The sequence below is a fragment of the Drosophila kikkawai genome, chromosome 2L (assembly GCF_030179895.1).
Source record: "Drosophila kikkawai strain 14028-0561.14 chromosome 2L, DkikHiC1v2, whole genome shotgun sequence".
In the NCBI taxonomy this organism is placed as follows: domain Eukaryota; kingdom Metazoa; phylum Arthropoda; class Insecta; order Diptera; family Drosophilidae; genus Drosophila; species Drosophila kikkawai.
The window spans coordinates 17,328,048-17,343,246 of record NC_091728.1 but is presented as its reverse complement, the minus strand read 5'-3'; positions in this window follow the sequence as shown (position 1 = coordinate 17,343,246).

The window sequence follows — 15,199 nt, the reverse complement described above, 5'->3', positions numbered from 1 at the left end:
CACACTTTCTCCACGGAAAAGAAAGTCGGAAAAAGGGGGAACTAGGAGAACGTTTGGAGCGTGTAAAACTCATAAAACACATTAAATCCAATCGAATAATCGAAATGTCACATTAGTTTCTAAAATATGACCGGCCAACACGTAAGGAAGTTACCTACCCCAGTATTCCGTATTCCTTCCCCCGCAGTTAACGAGACAACACACACACACACACACACACACACACATATATACCCCAAAAAAAGGCAAGAGGAAAAAACTCTTTTGAAACATCTTCGTCGTATTCTTGTGTCTTCTGTGCACTTTTCCAAATGCCAATTTGGTCGTTGAGCATTTCCAAACGATTTCATATTCAAGTTGGGAGACACACTGGCCCTGTCCTCCGCTTTTTATGCCTGCTCGTCCTGTGGGTATAATTTTAATGGTCAAATCGCTGCTGGGGAATTGCTACGAACCAATCTCCCTCTCTGTTGAAATGGAAATTGCTTTTCCATTATTTCCATGTGATTTTGTTGGGCATTGAAAACGCATAAAAGAAAGCATTTCGCATTTACAAATGCCTCTCGTAGAGCCGAAAAGATTTATTTGCACGCTGAGCCTTGGGATATATATGTTATATATGTTTAGTCTGGGTTTCAGATGAGTTTTGAAAAACAAAGAAATTGCCATCTTGGGATTTGTAGGTCATTGTTTTAATGTTTGTCTGGTGTATGTTATAAGAGAGGAGGGGAGAAGTAGGTTTGTTTTGAGAAATAAAAAATAAAGTGTCAAGGATTGTTGTTAGAAAATTTAAAATAATTGTTTACTAAATAATTTATACTAGTTTACTTGATAATAAATTTAGAATTTGAAACATACTTCTTGAATCATAATTCTTTATTAATTTTCCCTTGATCCCTTCGGTACCATCAGTTCTCTATGATTAAACTAATCCCCTTTCAATGGCTAAACCCATTAAGAAACCCAAAACGTAGCAGCATAAATGATTCAGCTATGCAGAAAATATGATTGATGACCTTTACCCACCTCCTTCTTCCCCCCTCCCCCCACTAACCCTTTAACACTTGTTTAACCCTTTTGTGCGGCTATTTAACCCCCAAAAGCCCAAGGACAACCTCCCTCGCAGTCTGCGTTAAAGTTCATTAAGAAGTTTTTCGGCCAAAAATGGCGTCGCATCGGCATCGTGACAGTGTGGAAACTCTGTACTTTTCCTGGGGGTGGCAAAAGTTTGAATGCTGAAAGCATTTCGCTGTACCCTTCGCTGGGGGAAGGATCCAAATCCTAGCCCGGATCGAAGTTAGCTGCAAAGTGCTTCAGACAGGTTAATGACCAAAGGCAGTTTTGCATTCAAACGAGTCCGAGGTTGGGCTGCTGCTGCTGCAGCCACCCTCGCCCACAAGGGTTGCCATGACAGACGAAAATCTAATTTACAACATGCAACTGCCACAGCGAGGGGGTGGTTTTTACTTTTCCTTTGATGGGGAAATGGCGGTAGAGAATCTCTCGCCGAGAGAGAGATTAATTACGCTTTGGGGTCAGTTAATGAATGCTCTGCTTTTGGCGATAAGGGGTTAATGTGTGCCTGCTCAAATTACCGGGAAAACTTTCTCAACCCCCCCCCCCTCGATGAGCATGACAAAAATTGGAATTTTCAACTCTTTTGTGGAACACAGAACTTTTTCATTAACACCACGAGATGATCCGGCAAATCGTGGAAACCCAAATGGGCAAAACGTTAATGAAAATTATACTTGATTGATTTCATATTAATTTCTTTGAAAATTATGTTTGTCGGGGGTGGAGGAAATGGAAAGCCTGGGAGGAAATTGCATGAAAGATGATGTATGAATTTGTTTTTGCCACGATGACTAAAAGGGTTTGAAAAGGCTGGAAAGTTGTGGGGGAAATAAGTTGGGATATGGTGTCAGCAAAAAGGAATTGGTATTTGGAATTTACTTAAAATAAATATTACAATAAAATATTAACATAAATAGGGAATATTTGATCATAAAATAGTAATTTAAGCATAATAAATATATACAAAATATATACAAAAATCCTTAGCTATACCTTTCCCACATTCTAAAACTTGAAAACCTTTCTCTATCTGACAGATACATCCCTCACTCGTTTAACAGCCTCTGTAATATTATTTTTAAAATAAAATACCTACCAATATTAACTAATTTAATGGCTCATATCCCAACGACTGCTTAAACAGCCAGGACACGTTTCTCTCACCCAAAAAACCTACGTTAAAAAAGAAGCTAGCCTGGGGAAAATGTCAGCCCTCGAGCTGGACAAGCCAAAATATGGCCCATCAAAAATGTTCGAATGTTCAAATGTTCTTTTTAAATAAATGTCTCATTATGTGTCCGCCCACACACGTGTCCGCCTTACGGTTTAGTTTTGGGCAGGAGTTACCATTACCTGCCCAGAGATTTTTCACTGCCCTCCGACATGTGTCCAATCAGTGGCAAACGCGCAACGAACCGTAGAACACACGGAAAGGGCCTCAGAGTCCAATACACAATATATTTCGCAACCTCTCGAGTTCACAAAAAAAAGTAAAATAAAAGAGAAGCCAAATTTTTGCAACATTTTATTTACACTACACAGAAGAGACACAGGACAAAGTTGGAATTGGGGGAGGGTTGACTGTGATTATTTGTCTTGTGCCAATATATGCCCTCCTGCATATCAAATACGAGCTACAAAATTAAACTAAATAAGAAAATAAAGTAAAAAAAAAAACAGTTCAATTTCAATGCTGATGAACTAAAAGTTGAACAGTTTCTTGGTTCCTCTTTCATGTTTGTTTAAGGTTCTAAAATTTATAAAACTCCCGAAATGGGCCAAATTAAAATGGGGTAAAAACTTTTATTGCATTGAGTTTATGTACATGAAATAACTGTACAAATGAGGCTTCTGTTGGGGGAGGAATTATAATTTTTATAAATATATATTTGCATTAAAAAAAAACCTTTTAAAAGGGAATATATCTTTAAATTAATTAATAAAGGTAAAAGGGTTTTTATACTTAGAAATTTTCTTTTTAAAACATATTTTAAAGAACCTTGAAGCTGATTTTAATTTTCATTATTAATTAGAAATAGAAGATGTTTATTTTGTAATAAAAATCCCAATTGGAAACCACCTAAGTCCAGTTTAATTCCCCTAAAGCTAATCCCATTTCTTATCTTATCGCAGAATGTCCTTTAAAAAATCGAAACAGCTTTGAAGTATTATCCTGTTCGATAAAAAAACGCTTTTCTCCCCCAATCAAAAGTTTAAATTAAAAGTGAAAATGCCAAGCCAAAGCCCCCACATGTCCAACCTGCCACTTGTCGACTAATCAAAATGCCTTTTGAATGCCTCAGTAATCAACTTGGTTTTTTTTTTTATATTTTATTTTATAGCCACACCTCCGCCAAGGCAGGGAAAAGTCAAAAGGAAAAGAAATGCGTAGAAATTAGCACAGAGTTGAATAGACACACGAGTGGCAAGGACCTGGAGAAGGAGAATTGAAATGGGATTGGTATTCGAATTCGGATGCCAGGATGAGCAAGATAAGACACTCACGCACAAAAGTATATATACTGTACATATATATATGTCAATTTCATTACATTGTTGCTGGGAAGGAGTTTCTTCTTTTTTTAAAATGAACAAAAAAAGGAAAAAAACGGAGGAGAAAGAATGCCAAATAGAAAGTTGAAACAGAAATGCGCCAACATCAAATATTTGACTTTGTATTGTATGTAGTATATATGGTATATATATATAAAGACGATATTGTATGTATTTCTGCCCGTGTCATGTGCGTGCCAATCAGGCGTGTGTCCTTTTTAGGAATTACATGACTTTCGGGCTTCTTTCATTCGTTTCTAAATTTTAAATTACGTTTACGCCAAGTGTGTATTTTGTTGTTGCTTTGCCTGCTTTCTTCTTTCATTGAGGTCAAAAGTCCTTGTTGTTGGCCTGCTCCTGACATAAACACATATAAAATACTGAAGGACCTTCGGCAGGTCGAAACTTTTATTTTCTATACTAGGGAAAATGTTGTATTTAATTTTGTTTTTGTTTATGTAGAAAAAGGTGGGTGTATATAGTAAGATATTTTATAAAGAATTTTTCATTAAGTTAAGTTTAAATTTAGTGTTAATTTGTTACCTTAAAAACCTAAACCGAAACCACTCTAAATCACAAATCAATCTACAACTTTCCCCCCAAAAACAATTCAAGAATTCAAGTGCCCAAGTTTTTGGAATAATTCCCAGGTCCTTGCCACTTGAGCTGCTGGCTCATCAATCAACATCAGTTGCTCAACTTGAATATGAATATGACATTTTTACGCAAATTACACGCCACTCGACAATTGGCCAAACAATGGCCTTCGGGGCAACAAGCTCGCTGGGATACATGGCCAAATCAGAACTGAGACTGGGAAGAAGAAGGCCTCTTGCCTCTGAGTAATCAAGTGAGTAAATCAAATTTGAACAGTTTTTCAGCTACTGTTGCGCTCTGCTTTCCCCCCCGTCTTGTCCCTGTTTTTAAAGGCATGAAAAATGATGGTCACAATGGACAATACTGGAGCAGGATCAAGTGCTAGTGCTGGAGTCCTGGGACAGCTCGGTCATTCATCATGACACCCTTCGGTGGGGGACCTCGTTCTCGTTTATTATGCAAGCTCACTGCCAGTGGCAGTAGTGCCACGGGGCGTATGAGCGACGAAATGCTAATCTCGAGACAGAAGAAACCACCCCCCGAAAAGCTGGATATTAATGGAATCTCACAAGTGTCTGTGTGTGTTAGTACCACATGCAAAATGGTGCTCTGGCACTTGGCAAATGCCATGATTGATTGACTTTATGTAAATTCCTGGCAAGCCACTTAAACTTCCCACAAAAACTGGCCATCCAGACCAACCAGCCATCCATCTAGCATTTTATTCTTTGGGCCAATCTAATCAACGAAGAGTCCGCCTTCATTTTTATCGGACTCTAGGGCTCGATTCCCCTCTCGTTTACGAATAAATGCAATTTTTTATTGCCGCATATCTGTATTTGGAATTGTAAAATCTAATTTGTTGTGAAAATGTTGGCCTAAAATGGAAAATGAAAACACAATTCGATTTTCAATTGCGTAATGTTGCGTATGGAATTGGTTTTTGGTTAGACTGGAGTTGGTAATTCGATTTAAAAAGTTATGGCTGAATGTGGTATATGAAAGACTTTGAGAAGGGTAGTGCTATATATTCTTTTTTCATAAACGGTCAATGGGGAGTAAGTGGAGGGGTTTCTTCTATGTTTTTGGTAGTTAATTTAGAAGAGTTTTATATGAAAACAAGAAAGAAAGCTAACTTTGGCCAGCCAAAGTTTGTATACCCTTGCAGGTAACAATTAAAATATATCATAACTGAGCCAAATATGCATTAATTTCGATTCGGAAAGCAGTTTTGTGTTAGTTTTTATTAATTTAAAAAAACTGCATACTAAATTTAAAATTTTAAGGAATCCAAATTTTTGGCCATTTTTGCTAATTAATGATGTAACCCCTTATCAAATTTCGCAAAAATGGCCAAAAAATCGAATTCTTCCGGACATGTCTAGAAAGATTCGCATGTTAATGCTGATCAAAAATATATATGGTTTCCTTGACTTAGAAAAATATTATTTTGTATTATAAAATCGGATTTTTTATATTAAAAAACTTCTTAATTTTTTTTAAATTAAAAATATCATAACTCGGCCAAAAGAGCATTAATTTTAAATCGGAAAACTGTTCTGTGCAAGATTTTCTACAGTTAATAAATCTGCATACTTCATTTAATTTTGAAAATTCAATTTTTTATCAAAATCAAAAATTTTAATGATGTAACCCCTTATAAAATTTTGCAAAAATGGCCAAAAAAATCGATTTCTTCCTGACATATCTAGAAAGATTCCCCTGTTGATGCTGATCAAGAATATATATGATTTATAGGGTCGGAAATGAGTCCTTCACTGATTTTTGGGCTTCGGACTGAAATTATTATACTTCTTAAGGTGTATTAATTTTTAAATATTTATTCATAATTTTATATGATCATTTTTGGGCTTAAAAATTCAATAACTAAGCCAAAAATGCATTAAATTCAATTTGGAAAGCTTTTTTGAGTTAGTTTTTTTATGGTTAATAAATCTGCATATAAAGATTACAAATTTAACCAATTTAAAATTTTTCGATTTTTCTTTACCTCCTTAAACAATAAAATTAAACATAAAATTTAAAAAAAAATTAAAATTTTTAATTTTCTTGCAAACATGTCTAGATCGATTCTGTTTTTAATGCTGATCAAGAATATATATGACTTATAGGGTCGGAAATGAGTCCTTCACTGATTTTTGGGCTTCGGACTGAAATTATTATACTCCTTAAGGTGTAGTAATTTTTAAATATTTATTCATAATTTTCTATGATCATTTTCGGGCTTAAAAATTCAATAACTTAGCCAAAAATGCATTAAATTCAATTTGGAAAGCTTTTTTGAGTTAGTTTTTTTATGGGTAATAAATCTGCATATAAAGATTACAAATTTAAGCAATTTAAAATTTTTCGATTTTTCTTTACCTCCTTAAACAATAAAATTAAACATAAAATTAAAAAAAAAAATTAAAATTTTTAATTTTCTTGCAAACATGTCTAGATCGATTCTGTTTTTAATGCTGATCAAGAATATATATGATTTATAGGGTCGGAAACGTCTCCTTCACTGCGTTGCAAACTTCAGACTGAAATTATAATACCCTGCAAGGGTATAAATATGTGTTTTTTGTTAGAGTTTATTCTAAGAAATTTTATGGGGTTTTACAAACGTTTTAAATAACATTTAAAGCTTGTCTTGACTTTGAAAAGTATGTTTTTTATTTTTAATTCAAATATTTTTGAATAAAAATATAGAAATTATGAATTCATCTCTTATTGGAATAATTTCAAGGGTTTCAAAAATAATCTCTAAACCCGATTTACCACCATTAACCCCAACAATAAATCTAAAACCCTTGCCATCACAACCGCCATTATTATATTTTTGTAACACATTCCTGAAATATATTTTTAACAATTGTGCGTGCTGCTCGCTGAGAAGAAAACAGGAAATGCTGAAATGTCACTATGATGCTGCTGCCATCAGCATTCTCCATTCAGCATCCGACGGGATGTGAATGTGCCACAAGGAATAAAGGACCAAAGGGCTCCCCAAATGGAGAAGCTTACTCAGATGTCATCCGCTAGTCTCCTGGAAGATGGCAGGCGTAACGAATGGCAAAACGACACAAAGGAAGCACCACCACCGCACACTGGACGAGGGGTAAAATAAATAAATTATAAAATTATTTCGGCATAATAACATGTCAGGGTTTTGCCCCCTTCTCGCCTTAAAGCTGCTCAACCCTCGTGGGGTCGAGTTGGCGGAAAAAACAACACTGTTAACATGGAAAAACTCGCCTCTGGCCACAGGACACACAAAATTATACATTTTTTTTGGGTTATTTTTTTACATTTTATTCATCTTTTTTTTGCTACCCTCCTCGTGTGGCTGTGGCATCAAGTGCGTTTTCAGGGTAATCTTTCATGTGGGATTTACAGGCACACACCCTCCCCCAAAGTCCTGGGCATTTCAAAAATTTTGTATTTTTCTCGTCTTTTTTTTGTGGCTAGATTGTTTCCACCTTCAAGGACCTTTGCCCTTTTTGGTTGGGTGTGCGGAATTTTATTTGTAAATTTATTTTCTTTGGTCAGATTCTCTGGGGGTGTTGGCCAAGGGGGAAATATATTTTTTAGAATGAATTGCAAGTTTTACAATCGAAAATATAAAATAACTCTCAATGAAGTTGGCAATTCGTTCTGCATTTCAAAATCAATATTTATTTAAAATGTTTTCATTTCGTTAGAGTTGCTAAAATGTATAGTAAAATTATTCGCAAAATTATTCTGACATCATCAAAAATAGCATGCATTTTTTATATGCGAACACTTAAGGAATAAACTTTTGTTTACACCCCCCTAGTCTTGGGTCTCTAGGGGGATTTTTCCCAAGTTTCAGATTGTGACACAAAGTGCTAATGCTGCCCAAATGGAATTTAAATCATTTTTGTATTAGCTACGTGTATTTGGCATATGTGCTTGGGGTTTTTACACAGGGGTGAAATGTAAATAAATAATCTGTGAATTTAACAAGCTTTTAGATGAGTTTTTTTGGGAGAGAAATTAGGGGTAAATTTAGGAAAAATTATTCCCTTTGTCTTAGTTCTTTTACGTACAAATCTTGCATTCCATTTCAAACCCAATATTTATCACATTGCATGACGCATATCTCTTTGTTCTGTTTGATTGTTCCAATGCCATAAATTATTCAAAGTATCTCGCATTTCCATGCGCTTTATTTCGAGCATCTCTTATTTATGAACATAAAAACTGTTGCAGCCAAAAAATAGTAAAGACGAAAATTGAAGAGCCAAGCAAAAATGGCAAAAGAAAAGAAAATGGTAAGAAAAATCAACATAATCATCGATGCAATTACATTGAGCAGCAATTCAAAAACATAGCCCCCAGACAGAGGGAAGCCAAATAGCCAAAGATGATGACAATGGATGAATGTAAGAGCAGAGGGTGAGCAACGAGGAGGGAGAGGAAGTGCTCAGGGTCTGGTCAGCGTACTTTTGAGAGAACTGTGGGCTTGGAAATATAAGTTATAATGTTAAGGAAAATAAATTATAATTAAATATAAAATAATAAATATTAAAAATTAAATAAAGCTCCTTTAAATATATATTTTATGTGCCAAAAATATCTAACTTACATAAAATATATGTGTATTTATAATTAAAAATATATTCAATAACAAAACTCTCAAAAAATAATGATGTAGTTAGTAGTTTTCCACTTACATATTTTATAATTAGAAATTTCGAAACATTTTTAAGCTAATTATTAACCAAGAATGAAATGTATTATTTGCTATTTAGTGTCTAAAAAAATAATTTCTATAACTATAAGCCCAGTAATAAAATATTTAAAAAATAAATAAAGTAATAAAGCTCATCGTTTAATTTATTAAAACTTTAAATTCTCATAAATTAACTCTTTATTATTTAATTTTTATTATTTTTTTAAATTTTAGTGAACTACCTAAACTTCCTCTGCCAAAAGTTAGGTCAAAACAGGTTTTTTTATATGTTATATTTATTGTAAAAAATTTATTAAATAATTATAAGCCCTAATATTCAATACTAAATTCATATATAAACTCTTTCTGTTCCAATTAATCTTACAAAAAAATGTATATAGATTTTTTTCTGCAATTTTTTTTTACATTTTTCGTCCACTGTGATGGCGGTAAGCAAATTGAGTTTTGTTTTGTGTCTGTTGCTTTTGCTTTTGCTTTTCACATTTGGCAGTTTTATTGATATGCATACAAACGCACAGCGAACCAGCCACACAAAGGTCCTTGCAAATACCCACAAGCATACCAATACACACACAAAAACACGGACACACTCAAGTGAAGATACATTTTATTACGCTGGACAGCTATTTTCAATATATTACCCAAGGCATAAAAGGCAAAAGCGCACTTGCTCGCTCGCTATTTGCTCTTTACATACGCGTCGCTGAAAGGATATCTCTGTATGTGTGTGTTTGTGTGTGTCCGTGTGCTTTCCATACTAAAAAACGCATAAATAAGGACCCGTCCGAGAGGAAAATAACGGTTATGTAGCTGGTGGTGCGCCAGGATCTGTTCCTGGCTGCTGCGTGGTGGTTTCCCAACATCGCATTCTCGTCCTTGTGGTGGTTGTTTTTTTGTTTGATTTTTTTTTGTTTTTTGCTTTTTATGCATAAAAAGTGCTTAGCATAAAGTCGTAAAAAACGTATTTGCCGCCATATATATACACAAACGTATACAGAGGACGGGACGAGCCCATCGATGTTGTTATTGGCAGAATGCCTTTGGCCAGGACTTTAGCCGATTTTCCCGCTGCTCCTGCTGCTCCTGCTGCTGGTACCGATTTAGATGCTTCCGATAAGTTTCGGCGTTCGGCTAGTGCCGGTGCTTATTTGCGTTATTATGAATTTATGACACTTTGGCCAAGATGTACGACGCGCCAGGGGTCGCTGGATCGAGTGGGTGAGTCGGTATTTTTGATGTTTGCCAGGGGATACAGTGAGAAAATGAGGGGGTAGATTTGGAAAAGTCTTGATATATATTATTACATTTTTTTTTAAATTAAAATAAAATTTTACTAGATAAAAAAGGCTAGAACTCTATCTTAAATGCAATTTTTAAAGAAAGTAGCCTTCTATATTTATTCCTTGAAATTAATTTATTATTATATAAATATTATTAAAAAATAAATATGTTAAAATAAAATATTAATATTATAGAAATCTGAAATATATATAAAAATACAGATAATTTAATAAGAACAAAATATAATTGGATACTAATGAAGGAAGTGGTGGTTCTCTTTGTATTTATCTATTTTCTAGAAGTCCGCCCTAAATTAGATTTTAAATTAAAAATATTAATAAATTAAAATATTTAAAAAAATAAATTAAAATTTTATTATTAAAGCCACAATTCATCCTATGATTTTATAAAATAAATTTTAACTTAACCCATTGTTTAATAATACTTTTTCAAAAATAATTATTAAAACCATAAAATATCTAATAATTTTATAAAATGAATTAACATTTGGGCGAGTTTTATGTTAACTTCTTCTCCACAATTTTTCTTTCCTTTCCCCCAATAAATACTATTTTTCCCAGTGCACATTCCTCCCAACGCAGTGGTGAATAATCGCTGCAGCATGAAAAATACGCTGATTCGCAGGAAAATCTTTGCTCGTGTGCCGTTTGACCATTTTCCCCTCACGGCTTTTCTCTCTCTTTTCTCGGCGATGCTTTTCCGGCCTTTGCCTCTTTTCGTTTGCTGGTGTTTGCTTTTTTATCTGCACAAGGACCCAGCCATTTTTTACGCAAATCGTCGACGCGCCAAATGTCCAGGCCTATCGAGCCAATAACCAGCTCGCTGCTCTGGTTAGGAGCCTGGGAAGGACTTGAATCAGCTTTATTGCGGGCATCATTATTTTTATTATTATGACCACTTACATTTCCCGGACACCCACACCCGGGCACACCATGAATTTTCCTCTCTTTGGTTCCTTTTTTTTTCGGGAATGTAAATGTTGCCTTGGCTTTTGGGCCTGTTTTTGGGAATCAACCAAAAACGCGTAAATAACTTCAACCCATTTGTCCGGGCAAAAACGGCGGGGCGGCAGGCCGTATATAAAAATAAATTGAATTGAAATGCTAATTTTATGTTAATTGAAAGAGGGTTTTTATGCAGCTGTAGATTTTATGTCCTGTTTTTTGCCTTCATCCAAAGGAATTCTATTTTTTCTGCTGGCATTTGCTGTGGTCAGCAGATCCCCCGGCTACATTTGAGGCATTAGCACTAAAAGCTTCTCATCACTCGGTAATTTTTCGTGTAATTTTTACGTTACTCTGCGCATAAAATTCAATGAGCAAAATGGTAAAGTATCTTTGAAATTATCTTTCATTAACTTTTGGGGTAAATTGATAGTTTCGCCTAAAAGCATGCAACATAAATTATTTTTATTTGCGCCTCTAATGTTTTTGTTTACAATTTTTTGCTACTCTGTTCGCGTAGCAAATTGTCACTCGCCAACAAACTTACAATTTATAAGCAGATTATAGCGCCAATCTGGAGATACGGTTGCCAGATCTGGGGGCTGACATGCGATAGTCAGATCCGGAGAATCCAGACTGCTCAGAACAGAGTAGCCAGAATTATCACTGGCTGCGAGTGGTACGTCCGCAACTCCACCCTGCGCAAGGACTTGAAGCTTCCCCTGGTGATGGAAGAAATCAGCATGCACTCAAGTCGCTACCATGACAGACTGGCGCAGCATCGAAACTGGCTGGCCAATAGGCTAACAAGAGGGATAAACCCCAGAAGACTGAGGAGGAGGTACCCTGGAGACCTCATTTTTCGGTCGCCTGGGGCCAGAAGTAGACGACCTACAATGTGATGTTTATGCTATTTTGTAATTATGATAATGCTAACCAATAAGCGGCGCGCCCGCTTTAGGGCTGAATTAACAGACACTAAGGACACAAAGGGGTAAACAGTACTCCCCGTATGCCTTAATAAATAATAGGAAAAAAAAAAACAATTTTTTGTTCGGCGGTTGTAATTTTGATTTACATAGGTCAAAACCATACAAAACATTGCTTTAAGTGATTATGGGAAATGGGAGTAATTTAGTAGTAGAGTAAGTAGTAGTAGTATACTACTATAGTAGTAGTAAGTAGCAGTAACTTTGGTTTGTTGAATAAAAATATTTTGAAAAACATTTTGGGAAGATATTTCATTAAAATCTGTAAAAAATATTATTATAACAAAACAGGCAGGAATTTTGTTATTATATTGGGAATTTTGTTATTATATTGAGATTTTCTCAGAGACTTTGACTATATTTTTATTCATTTTTCTTAAAAAACAACATATTTTTAAAACGATTTTTGTAATTATTTAAATAATTTTAGCTTGTTTCAAACACAAATATTATATTTTATTTAAATTTAACCAGAATACACATAGAAACCATACTTTTTTACTTTTTTTCCCACATTTATTTTCAACAATTTTAATTTGCAACTTTTCCTTGACTAATTCCTGTTTAAATACCAAGTACCCTTCGACTTGAATCCAATTGGAATAAAGTTGCAGAGTCCCCCTACCCCAACCCTCGGCTGTCTGTCTGTGCGAATACATTGGAAACCGGATATCCTGCTGCAGGGCAGACAGATCTCGCACACTCGCCTTGCATCAGGAAACTCCAGAAAAAGGCAGACGCCCCCTTTTGTCGTTTTTCCAAGTCCCGGTTTTCCCCCCAGTTCTTATCTTGCACGCACAGTCTGGTTGGAAGCTGTGCTTCCTTATAAGGAATCACAACCCACAGACCCCCAAGCTCATGCAAAAATAGGAAAGTTTTACCTCCAAAAAGGGGGAAGCCCCGAGAGCAAAGAAAGAATTTTCTTGTCCATTTTCCCCCGTTTTTTTTTCTGCTTCTGCTGCACATATGTACATGTATAGCGGAAAAGCCACCATGGCAAGTGACATAAAATCGATTTTATTTGCTCTGTCTAGAAACATTCAGATGTATATACATATTCAAGACGACTTTGTGCATTATGGAAAAGCTTACCTTGCATTGCCAGAGCCATTGAGGTAACAAGATGAGAGGGTTTTTTTCAGGATTTTTTATACAAAGCAAGTTTATCAAGTAAATATTAAATACTTAAAGGATTTTTTAAAAAGAATATTTACATATTAAACAGCTTTATTAATAATCTAACCATTTTAATTTATTAATTTTAAAAAAATCTTAACTTCCAAACTCCCTTTCAAAGTTTCCCTCCATTTTGGAATATTTATTTCTTGAGCGAAAGTGATGTCAGTTTCATTTTTTAGCCGCCATTTGTATTTTATAAAATTTTTTAAACGGAATACAAACGAAATCACCCTTCAAGACCACCAAGTCTTCAGTTAACCCCCAACCCCTTTGTGTCTCATTTGCATTTAAAATAAGGGTGCTCTCAATTTACATAGGGGTGGCTTTTATTCCATCTCCTTCCCATAAACTCCACCAAATCAGAGCACATAAATCTTCGGCTAGTAAAAATTATATGCATTTGATTAGTCATAAATTCAAATGGCAAAGTTTTGGCTTTGCTTTGGCCAAGGAAACGATGCCATGAACCATGATTATTGTATGCATAATTTCGTTTCGTCTTTATCCTGCCGCAATTTTTATGATTGTTATTATTATGCATGCAAGGCAAGCGAAGATATATGTACATATAAGGCAGCCCCCACCGACATTCGGAAATTTGCGAAATTTTCGCAAACTTGGCAGTTCTAACGCTTCACTGGCGTCTGCCATTGGGTTTGGGGTTAAGGTTTCTTCTTGGGCTTCTGCTTCTGATTCATTGTTGGTGCTTTTTGGCCATACAAAACTTTCTGCTCTCAGCCACAATAGGTGAAATCCCAGCCACATCCGGCATAGGAACACATCCCGACCTGGACGCGGCTCATTAGCATCAAGCAACCCCGCAGTCCTGGCAGTTGTGAGATTTATGTGCTGCGTTGTCATAAACCTAAATATGCAGCCATTTGAACAAGTTGATGGGGAAATGTGACTATGGCTAGGAGCTAAGTTTTGTTTATCCAAAGTTAAGCGGGAGTTTTTGTTAAAGGAAAGGTTTTTTGTTTAAAGGAAAATGAATTTGAGGGAGTTTGTAAGGGAAAGATTATTTTAAAATATTTTATTTGGAAATATTATTGCGGTAAAAGTAGTTTTAAAATTATTTTTTAAGTTAAAGGTATTTATTTTATTTAAAAAATATTTTTCAGAACAAAAGTTTCTTTGTTTAGTGAAATTCTTTAATCTAATATTTGATAATCTTTCACTTTTAGAGTGTTATTATAGTATATACATTAAAAATATTAGTAAACAAAAGATAAATATTTTTTAAATTAGAGAAATTTAATCATTTAATCAACTAATAAACCCTAAATTTTTTCGACTATTCTTCAGATGTTCTGAGGGTTTATAACTACTTCTAAAATCTGAATCCTAACTCTTTAAAATCTCCCATAAAAACTCCAAAGTCCAATAAAATCATTAAATAATTACCAAAATAAACTTTTATATCAATGTATTGCTCATTCCATCTAAATTTCCCCTCTCTATAAATGCTTTTTCCCCCGAATTTTCCTTAGGATAAAAGAAAACACTCACTATTTTCCGATCTTGATTACCATCTACCAGCAGAAACTAATTTAACAAATGTATTTCACAAAAGTATGCAACAAATTGCAAACGGAAAGTTTAAAAATAGAAAAAGAAAACCATCAAATAATGGCCAAGCCAAAGAAAGGGAAAAGGGAGTTTTCAGAAAAGAAAGAAAAACTCGGCTCCTTCGAAGGAGAAAATCCAGCCAGTGGCCTGTCAGTCAACTGAAAAAAGGGCATTAAGAGCGAAATTTTGTTGGAATTTTCACTTTACAATTTGTGGGCCAAAATAAGAAAAGCAAATAAAATAAAAAAGAAAATAAAATGGAGGCG